This window comes from Humulus lupulus, chromosome 2 (genome assembly GCF_963169125.1).
Source record: "Humulus lupulus chromosome 2, drHumLupu1.1, whole genome shotgun sequence".
Lineage (NCBI taxonomy): Eukaryota > Viridiplantae > Streptophyta > Magnoliopsida > Rosales > Cannabaceae > Humulus > Humulus lupulus.
The window spans coordinates 118,991,110-119,002,528 of record NC_084794.1 but is presented as its reverse complement, the minus strand read 5'-3'; the positions used below and the strand labels follow the sequence as shown (position 1 = coordinate 119,002,528).

General features: G+C 34.6%; 1 pseudogene; it reads left to right on the top strand.

Moving 5' to 3' along the window:
- Window positions 1–311: 311 nt before the first annotated feature.
- Window positions 312–10,893, top strand: LOC133814660 (synaptotagmin-2-like; annotated as a pseudogene).
- Window positions 10,894–11,419: the final 526 nt, after the last annotated feature.

The window sequence follows — 11,419 nt, the reverse complement described above, 5'->3', positions numbered from 1 at the left end:
TGTGGTATACTTACACACACAAGAAACAATAAATAGTTACCCAAACCTAATATTTGTTAAATTACTTGCTGAGGTTTGAACTACTGACCTCTTAAACAACACACACCTAACCACTTAAGCTAGAGTCAAGTGGTGCCTAATGTGATAAACTTTGGAGCCCCTGTTTTGAGCCCTGCAGGTTTATTATAAATCTTCTTGTTGTTTCTGGTGATTTTTGATAGACATAACTATGTATTTTCTGCATTTCCCATTGTTTTAATTTCATATTGCTGATTGTGGCACTGCTCATTCTTGGTCTCCCTATACCAGGAATGAAAGTGTATGTAACGGATGAAAAGGAGTTGATAATGGAACCAGCATGAAGATGGGCTGGAAATCCTAACATTATGGTTGCAGTTAAAGCATTTGGTTTGAGAGCCACAGTTCAGGTATTTGTTTGATAGTTGGTAAAGTGAAAAAAATATATCCTATTTACTATGATCAAGCAAATGTCGCTCTGGATTCAACATTTTAGAATACTAAATTACCGATTCTTCTCAGTGTTCTAAGTTATTGATCTGCAAGTATTTGTTCATCCACATATTACCCTATAGCCTTTGGTTCCAGAATTTCCTTGTTTTGCAAAAATACTTGTTTCCCATATGGAGAAGGTATGGATCTACATATCTTACTGATGGTATATAGGTGATCATTGGATAGAAGGGCATTTTCTTTTACTTTGTAGAGTCTTAAGAATTGTGATGTCTCTGATGATACATTAGACTAAATTTTGGGGCTCAGTTGTTAAATTCTTGAAGTATAAAAATCTTCTTGGTAAATTTTCATATTAGTATTGTGATTCATATGGCCTCTTTCTATTATGAGTCTAGTTATTTCTCACTGCAACTAATCATTCGAGGAGAGGTTGGATATACAGAATCAGTTTTGAGTTCTATAATTTGATGGCACTCTTATTTATTTGTTTATTTATTTATATTATGTGGCACTCTTTCAGGTATTGTCTTAAAAAAAATCTTTATTTCCTTCTTTTATTATTGTCTCTAATGTTTTTGGAAGCCACATGTTGACTTTGGATTAAAAGTACTTGGTGCAGATGCTATGTCCATTCCTGGCCTATATGGGTTTGTACAGGTAGAATACTCATTTAAGTTTCATTGATTGAGGCTTAGTTGAATAAACACATAAATACATGCTTCCATCTTATAGACAAACATAATTTTCTGAGAGTACATATTAATCCTAATATGGTAACTAAATGAATATTGCTTGCAGTTTTTACTTATCTTTTTTTTTTATTATTCAGAGATGTTTCATTTTGTTCCTTGATACTATTTCTTTTATTATTATTTTCTGCCTCAGGAAATAGTCAAAGATCAAGTTGCAAACATGTATTTATGGCCCAAATCTCTAGTAGTACAAATTATGTATCCAACAAAGTAAGATTTGTTCCCCCTGATTATATCATAAAAATTCCATACCATAGGCCTATTTCAATAATTTGATGGTGTTGCTTAATTTTGGCAGAGCTTTGAGGAGACCTATTGGAATTCTGAATGTAAAAGTGGTGAGGGCCTTAAAACTTAAAAAGAAAGGTTTTATGGGTGGAGTAGATCCTTATTTTAAACTTAAGTTAACTGAGGACATGCTTCCTTCAAAGAAAACAACAGTGAAACATAAAAATTTGAATCCCGAATGGAACGAAGAATTTAACATGGTTATCAAAGACCCCCAAACTCAAGCATCAGAGATAATGGCTTATGACTGGGAACAAGTAAATTATTTATGAGATTTTTCTTGTTTGTTTTATTTGGATATGTGAATGCCGGTATGGCCAGAAATGTAATTTGCCTTTTCAGATAACACTTGCTAGCAATACTAGTTGTGTTAACTGATGTTATGTATCTAATTCACCTCTTTATATTTTCTAATTTTAAGGTTGGCAAGCACGATAAGATGGGTTTGAATACCGTTGCTTTGAAAGACCTCACACCTGATGAGTCTAAGGTTCTCACACTAGAACTACTCAAAAACATGAACGAAGATGATGCTCAGAATGAGAAATTTCATGGGCAGATTGTGTTGGAGTTGACATACAAACCTTTCAAGGAAGATGAAATACCTGATAATGTTGAAGATTCAAATGCGGTACAAAAGGCTCCTGAAGGAACACCTGTAGGTGGTGGTTTACTTGTAATTATAGTTCACGAAGCTGAAGATGTAGAAGGAAAGTACCACACCAATCAATATGTCAGATTACTTTTCAGAGGCGAGGAGAAAAAAACAAAGGTAGTTTGTTACTTGTAATACTCAAGTCATTATATACATATATATATAATGTAGATATTAGGGTGGTTTTCTTGTAATTAGCTATATGTTGCAATTCAGATATTATGGTATTAACCTCAACTTCATGAGCAACTTATCTGAGACAAAATGATAGTTTGTTACGTTCAGTATATATTTGAAATCTACTGTGAAGTTGTTCTCTATAAATATATACATGTAAGCTTATGCAATGGTGACAAGTTTTCTTGAATCGAATGTGGTACTAATATTGTTTTGAACTGAGTTTCATGTTATTTTGACTGACATCATGTTTTATGATAATGTAGCATGTGAAGAAGAACTGGGATCCAAGATGGGATGAAGAATTTTCATTTACGGTGGATGAACCTTCTACCAATGATAAGCTTCATGTGGAAGTTGTTAGTGTTTCTTCAAGAATGGGCTTGCTACATCCCAAGGTAAATACTCATCCATGTTTTTACGATATTGTGGTCTTAGAACTAAATATTAGAAATATAGTGTTATTCATATAGTATACATTGAGAAGTCACATATTAAAATTATATCTTTTTTTTCAACCAGGAAGTTCTGGGGTATGTGGATATAAAACTAGCTGATTATCGGCTCTTTGTGCTTAAAGATTCAATTTTCATGTTTTGTTGTTTCAGATGTCAATGTGATCGAAGTTGCGATTGATGTTTCGTTTTTGTTGTTTATTGGTGGAAGTTTGAAGCTTGATTTTCAAATTGATAACTAATTGTTTGAAAAAGCATCTCAAATTTTTCCATAAAGTTTACACGTGATTTTCTCTATAGATATGCTCTTCTAAGAAAGTTTTGAAATCCATGTAGTGCAAGTGACAAGTTTTGTATACATTGTCTTGGAAAATAACTCTCTTTTCCATTATAGGGTGGAATGTCTAATGAGATGTACAATACCATATCCCGTGTAACAAATGGAATCTATGAAGGAAGACATATGTGCTTGCTTTTCTGTAAAGTTTTTCTTCCCCTACATTGTTATCTGTGCTCGCAAATGGAGGATGTAATAAAATTTGAATTGTTGGACCATTGAAGGCATTGCTATTGGAGGTGATGTGTTTCCAGGCTCCACTCTTTCTGATCATGTTCCGTGGTTTAACAATATTCCACAGGTACTTTATTGCTATCATTTGTTCCTTCAAAGTGCATGCCTGAGCTCTCCTTTCTGTTTATGTGCTTATAGAAGGATCTATATTCGGTGCCAACTTGTATTTAGATATTTTGCATGATCAATTAATGAATTCCCTATAAAATATTAGACTTCTATTTCTGCGGGAAAATCCATCATTTAAATTGTTTAAAATAATAATTATTGTACTAATAATGATAAAATTATGTGCTTTTAAACCCTTTAAATGCTATTGTTTACTTAAATCTACATACATATATATATATATGATTGTCTAGTTCTATTAGTTATCTTAGAGAGAGTGATCATCAATTTATGCATCATTTGTAATATATATCTCACAAGCTGAGATTTCTGGTGACACCTTATTTATGATTTTTCACTTTCCCTCTTCAGCACCCCAAAGCCTTATCGTCCCTCTATTCTGAAATTGATGTTACTTCTCGCCACTCCATAGACAGCTTACTGAAGTTATTTTCCTGAAACACACAATCACGCACTCACACCTCTCGGCTTCTCCTCATTAGTCCCCAAATAGTTTAGGCTTCAAATCTTTGGATGGTAAGTCTTCTACGCTTAGAGTTTTATTTATATATAAATAAATCGTTAGTTTAGTTTTCTAAAGAATCTTTATTTATATGGCTCTAAGAGAATGAAATAAAACTAGCAGCAGCAGTAGCACTGTTTCACTATTTGGCTTGTTTAGTGGTGCTGATAGAGTAGACTATGCTTTGATGTTTTTTGGAAGTGTTGGTGCCAGCGTCCATGGTCACTTGAATTAATATTATACACCATTTAATTAAAGTTCTAAGGTCACTTGAGTATAGATAGTTGTAGTAATGTGTGTATATAATAATTTGTTTATTATTCAAACTTAATTATTGTAAATTTGGTTATGCGTCATGATATTATTGACTATTTTAGATGAATGATATGATATTTCATGACCTCATTAGTTTTTCTTTTATGTTTTATTACCCAAATTCAACAAGTGAAGTGCAAAAGAAAATCTAATTTGGAAGGCTTTAGTGTGCTGACATTTGGAAGATCATGAATTCCTACCTTTACTTTTGAATATGCAACTGTTTAAGACTATTTTGTTGACTATTGTGAGAATGTTTTGTTTATGTTAATTAGGCAGTGTTGAATATCTTAAGACTTTTGGGTTGTTTTTTAGATAATCTTGAATGTATTTTGACACAATTATTTGGTTATATGTGTTATGAACCATATAATTGGTGCTCAAAAATATATTTGTACAATGTTAAGGGTGTCTTAAGTATATTAAATGAAGCGGGTTTGAATTTATTATAATGTACATGTTTATATAATAATAATTCAAGCTTATCCAAATATTAGAATAATACAAAAAATGTGTTATTGTATCTTTTACAATAACACTAGTTTATAAGCATAAAATTATATTATGCAAATTATTTTCAATAATGCAGAAAGTGTGTTATTAAAAAGTGTATCATAACACTACTTTATAAGTACAAAAAAGTGTTATATAATCTATTTATAAATAGCATAATGAAATACTTATCTAACTATTAAAATAACACAACAAAAGTGTTATCGTAGGCTATACCATAACACATGTCTATAACTATGGAAAAGTGTTATGCAAACTGCTCCGACCTACTATAACATCACTTTCCTTAACACATCAAAAATTGTTATGGTATATATTTGATAATACTATTTCAGTCTTATTGAAAGTATTTTTTCTTATAGTGACTTCAAAAGGGATGGGATTGAAACTCCTAGAACAATAGATTCACTAATGATGGAAACCCAACTCTCCACTTGTACAAATCAAGGGAAAGAGTTCAATGGGTAAGAACAAGTCATTGATAAGTGAATAGTTTCAACACTAAAATTTATGATGAGTTCCATCCGAGATGGTTAGTGTTGGTTGCTACTGAGTTAGGGTTAAGCCTAGGGATTTTAATGAAGTTCAATTGAGTGTAACAAGCATCTATAATGGTAGCAAAGATGTTGTAACAACTTCTCCTATGTGGAGTTAGAGGTGGTGCCACCTCTCATGGGAGTTGGAGTTTCTCCCTGGAAAGTCCATGAAGAGATAAGCACATGGCCATGATAGTGCTATGTGAGAAAGTGGGAAAACAAAAGTTGTGGTGGAGTTGTGTGAGGTATCATCGGTGTTATCATATGGAATACTTGGTTCAAGCTTTATGCAACTAATGATTTTGATAACACTTTGTTGTACTTTCACTAAGGTAAAGTTCAAACTGAAAGGCACTTTATTTTATGCACCAAAACTGTTTAAGCTAGAGAATGATTAGTTAAATACAAGCAAGGTATAAACACTTAGTAGAATTCACATAATGAAGATGTGAATTTGAGCTTCAATTGTAGGCACTTATAAAATGCAATTTGGGTCCAAGGTGATACATGACAGTATCTAAGGGTTCCCAAAAAGTTTGGTGGCATTTAGAGTAATTTTGGGACCTTTGGAAGTGTCCAAAGTCAAAGAGGGTGGCGATACGTCACCACCCAAGAGGCAAGACAGCACCTGAAATCTAGGGTTTTCATAAACCCTAATAGGTGATGCATCGCCTGCATGCAGGTGACGCGTCACCTGCTGTATTACGTGAAATATCATAAATGCTCTAAATGACATGTTTTTCAAGTCTAATTCTATTGGTTAGACATAATAACGGTGCCTACTCTATATAAGGGTCAAAAATAGTATTTTGGGAGACTTGATCACTTTCTCCAATCTCTCTCTACCCTCTCTCTCTCTCTAGCTTCAAGAATCTCTAAGTTTTCTCCAAGAACTCTCCAAGAAAGTGCTTGACTTTGAGATTTGAAGGCTTGTTTATCTCAATCCACATTTCCTAAAGAGAAGGCCTCAAGCATCAATGGTGACTGGGAAATAGAGTATTAGAACAACGTTTTGCAACATTTATAAGCCTTGGTTTGTGTTTTGTTTGCTCAAGGGTTTGCTCAAAGGAATTTCTCAAAGTGGTGATCGTGCGTAGGGTTTTGAAGCTTCATCAAAGTTGAAGAACACCATTGTTTTACTTGGGTTTGCATATTCTTTCTCATTCTTTTTCAAGTCTCTGTCAATCCAAATTTTGTGTAGATTCTATTTCTTGTGGTGGTGTTATCTCACTCTCCCCCAAAATTCTAATACTCTATAATTTGAGATAGTATATCATGGAAGAATCTAACTCTCTTTCGACATTGAAATTCATAACTCAAGACTTTGTTAGATTATATAGATTTTATGGGACTAATTTTATTCGTTGGTAAGACAAGATTAGATTCTTGCTCGCTACTTTGAAGGTTTTCTATGTCTTGGATAAAGACCTAAAGGCCTTGGAAGAGCCCAAGGAAGATGATACACAAGAAGTTGTTAAAGAAAGGAAGAAGTGCAAAGAAGATGAATTGATTTGTAGGGGTCACATCATCAATGCCCTCTCGGATAGGCTATACAATCTCTACACCAACACTAATACCTCCAAGGAAATTTGGGAGGCCTTGGAAAAGATGTACAAAGTGGAAGAGGAAGGTACTAAGAAATTCCTTATTACTCAATACATGGAATTTAAATTTTATGATGATAAACCCCTTCTCCCTCAAATTCATGAGCTGTAAATTATTGTGAATAAATGTCTACTCTTAAAATTGTATTGCAGGAACAATTTCTTGTAGGTGCCATTATACCCAAGTTACCTCCTTCATGGAGAGGCTATAGGAAAAAGATTCTCCATAGAAATGAAGAGATTTCTTTGGAGGAAATTCTCAAACACTTTACAATTGAGGAGGAATCTCGCTCTGGAGATATGAATGAAGAGCAGTCCAATGGAGAGACTTCTAAGGCCAATGTTGTGGCAAATCCTCCTAACAAGGGCAAAGGAAATGGCAAGAACGAGGGCAAAGGTCAAAAACTCTTGGGGCCCAAGAAGAATGAGGGATAATTCAAAAGTTCCAAGGGACCTTGCTTTGTGTGTGGCAAGAATTTCCACTTTGCTAGAGATTGTAGGTTCAAGAGGAGCCATAACAACGAGGCAAGAGTCAACTCAGCCCAAGAGGAGCTAGTGGCAACACTAAGTGAGGTTAATGCCAATCATGGAAATGTTAATGGGTGGTGCTATGATACTTGTGCCACCATTCATGTTACCTATGATAGAACTTTATTCAAGACCTTTGAATCTTCAAAGGAAGGGCATGAAATCCAAATGGCAATGAGAAAAGGTCAAAGGTTGAAGGAAAGGGAACCATTGACATGTTCTTCACATCTGGCAAGAAGGTTCTACTCACTAATGTTTTGTATGTACCGAAAATGAGTAGAAACCTTGTGAGTGGCAATTTACTTGGCAAACCTAGAATCAAGGTTGTGACAGATTACAAGCTTATTTTATCTAAAGACAATGTGTTTGTGGGAAAGGGAAATGCTTGTGATGGCATGTTCAGACTGTGTACTTCTATTGACAATGTGAACAATAAAATCTCTTCTTCTTGCTATATGCTTGACTCAAATTCTATTATTTTGTGGCATGTTAGACTTGCACATATAGGATTTAGCACATTTACAATGGCTGTCAAATGTGGATTAATTGATTGTTATAATGTTGAGCATGAAAAATGTGAATTATGTGTTAAATCTAAAATGGTAAAGAAACCTTTTCCTAGTGTTGAAAGAAACTATAAGTTGTTAGATTTGATACATAGTGATTTATGTGAACTTAATGGAATGTTAACTAGAGGAGGAATTAGATATTTTATTACTTTCATTGATGATTGCTCTAGGTTCACATATGTATATTTTCTTAAAAATAAAGTTAAAGCATTTAATGTGTTTAAAGTGTATAAAGCGGAAGTTGAAAATAAACTTGAAAGGAAAATTAAAATACTTAGAAGTGATAGGGGCGGTGAATATTTCTCAAATGAATTCAACTTGTTTTGTGAAGAACATGGAATAATTCATGAATGTACAGTCCCCTCTACTCCACAACAAAATGGCATAGCAGAAAGAAAAAATAGAACATTTATTGAGATGATTAATGTTATGTTATTACACTCTTAATTGAATTTTAGTTTGTGGGGTGAAGTCTTGCTATCCGCTTGTCATATTTTGAATTGCATTCCCATGAAGAAAAATAATATATCTCCATATGAGTTATGGAAAGGAAAGAAACCAAATATTGGTTATCTTAAAGTGTGGAGGTGTCTTGCTTATTGCAAGAGCATCGATCCAAAAAGGACCAAGTTGGGTCCAAGAGCTATAAGATGAGCATTTGTGGGTTATGCCCAAAATAGCAAAGCTTATAGATTATTAAACTTGGAGTCTAATGTAATAACTGAATCTAGAGAGGTTGAGTTCTTTCAGAACATGTCATGCGATGACAACAAGTTAGAACCAACTCAAACTATAAAGCCTCAAGTGGAGACCCCTAGAATAGTTGGTGAGCAACCTCAATTGCCTAGAAGGAGCCAAAGGCTCAATGATTTGGGATCAAGTGAGAAGTGTTCTCCAATAAAGAAACTATACCTTGTTGAATGTGATAATGAGGAAGCAACTTGGAAACATCCAATAGTACTTCAAATAGAAGATGATCCCAAAACCTTCAAGGAAGAAATGTCCTCAAGGGTCTCCACTTTTTGGAAGGATGCAATTAATGATGAAATGGATTCAATTATGTCAAACGACACTTGGGAATCGGTTGACCTTCCAAAGGGGTCCAAACCAATTGGGTGCAAATGGGTATTTAGAAAGAAATACCATACCGATGGCACCATACAAACCTTAAAGGCTAAGCTAGTAGCCAAAGGATTCAAATAAAGAAAAGGAATAGATTACTTTGAAACATATGCACTGGTAGCAAGAGATACTTCTATAAGGTTGTTGTTTGCCTTATCATCTATATACATCCTTTATGTTCACCAAATGGATGTCAAAACGACATTCCAAAATGGGGATCTCGAGGAGGAGGTCTATATGGAACAACCGGAAGGTTTTGTTCTTCAAGGAAATGAACATAAAGTGTGTAGACTTGTCAAATCATTATATGGTTTGAAACAAGATCCAAAACAATGGCATGAGAATTTTGACAAATTCATTGTTTCTAATGAATTTAGACACAACAATGCAGACAAGTGCTTAATCTCTAAGACTTGTGGTGACTTTGTCATACTTGTGTGTCTATATGTAGATGATATGTTGATTTTGAGTAATGACATGAAATGAATAATGGAAATGAAGAGGTTTCTATCTTCTAACTTTAAAATGAAAGACCTTGGAGAGGTGGATACCATTCTAGTTATCAAAGTTAGAAGGAATAGTGGGGTATTGTGCTGAGTCAAACCCACTATGATGAGAAAGTGCTTGACAAATTCAATCATCTGAAATCATAGAGACACATACACCATTTGATTCAAATAAGAAGTTTGAAAAGAATGAAGGAGGGGCAGTGGCACAATTGGAATATGCAAGTGCAATAGGTAGCCTAATGTACGCCGCTCATTGCACAAGAGCAGATATTGCATATGCGGTTAGTAAACTTAGTAGGTTTACTAGCAATCCAACTATCAAGCATTGGAAAGCTATTGAGAGAATTCATGGTTATCTTAAGGGTACCAAAGAGTGTAGTCTTCACTATACAAAGTTTCCAAAGATACTTGAAGGATATTTCGATGCTAATTGGATATCAGGAGTTGGAGATAATCTCGCCACAACCGGTTGGGTGTTTACTCTTGGAGGATGTGCAATCTCATGGGACTCCAAGAAGCAAACATGAATATCACACTCAACCATGGAAGTGTAGTTTGTAGCTTTAGCAACAACTGGTAAAGAGGTCGAGTGGCTTAGGAATCTCATGAAGGATCTACCTTTAACCCCGGATATGGAATCAATAATTTCAATACATTGGGATAGCCAATCCGCACTTGCTAGAGCATATAATAGTGTGTGTATAATGGAAAGTCTAGACATATTAGTCTCTGATATGAATATGTGAGAAAATTGATTCAAGGTGGAATTATATCGATCTCATGTTAAGTGAGAACTTAGCGGATCCATTTACAAAACCACTTGTGAAAAGGTTAGTAAGTTCTACTTTAAAAGGGATGGGATTGAAACTCCTAGAACAATAGATTCATTAATGATGGAAACTCAACTCTCAACTTGTACAAATGAGGGGAAAGAGTTCAATGGGTAAGAACAAGTCATTGATAAGTAAATATTTTCAACAATAAAATTAATGATGAGTTCCATCTGAGATGGTTAGTGTTGGTTGCTACTGAGTTAGGATTAAGCCTAGGGCTTTCAATGAAGTTCAGTTGAGTGTAACAAGCATCTTTAATGGTAGTGAAGATGTTGTAAGAACTTCACCTATGTGGACTGAGAGGTGGTTCTGCCTCTCATGGGAGTTGAAGTTTCTCCCCGAAAAGTCCATGAAGAGATGAGCACCTGACCATTATAGTGCTAAGCGAGAAAGTGGGAAAACAAAAGATGTGGTGGAGATACGTGAGGTATCACCAGTGTTATCATATATACTTGGTTCAAGCTTTAAGCAACTAATGATTTCGATAAGATTTTGTGGTATTTTCACTAAGGTAAAGTTCAAATCAAAAGGCACTTTATTTTATGTACCAAAACTATTTTAGCTAGAGAATGTCACTTGTATTTAACAAAGTAGGGGATTGTTATGATTAGTTAAATACAAGTGATAAGTGTTAAAATACAAGAAAGCTATAAACACTTAGTAGAATTCACAAAATGAAGATGTGAAGATGGGTCCAAAGTGATACATGCGAGTATCTAAGGGTTCCCAAAAAGTTGTGTGCCATTTAGAGAAACTTTGGGACCTTTGGAAGTGTCCAAAGTCAGAGAGGGTGGCGATACGTCGCCACCCAAGAGGGGAGACATCGCCTGAAAGCTAGGTTTTCCACAAACTCTAACGGGCGATGCATCGCCTGCTGTATTACGTGA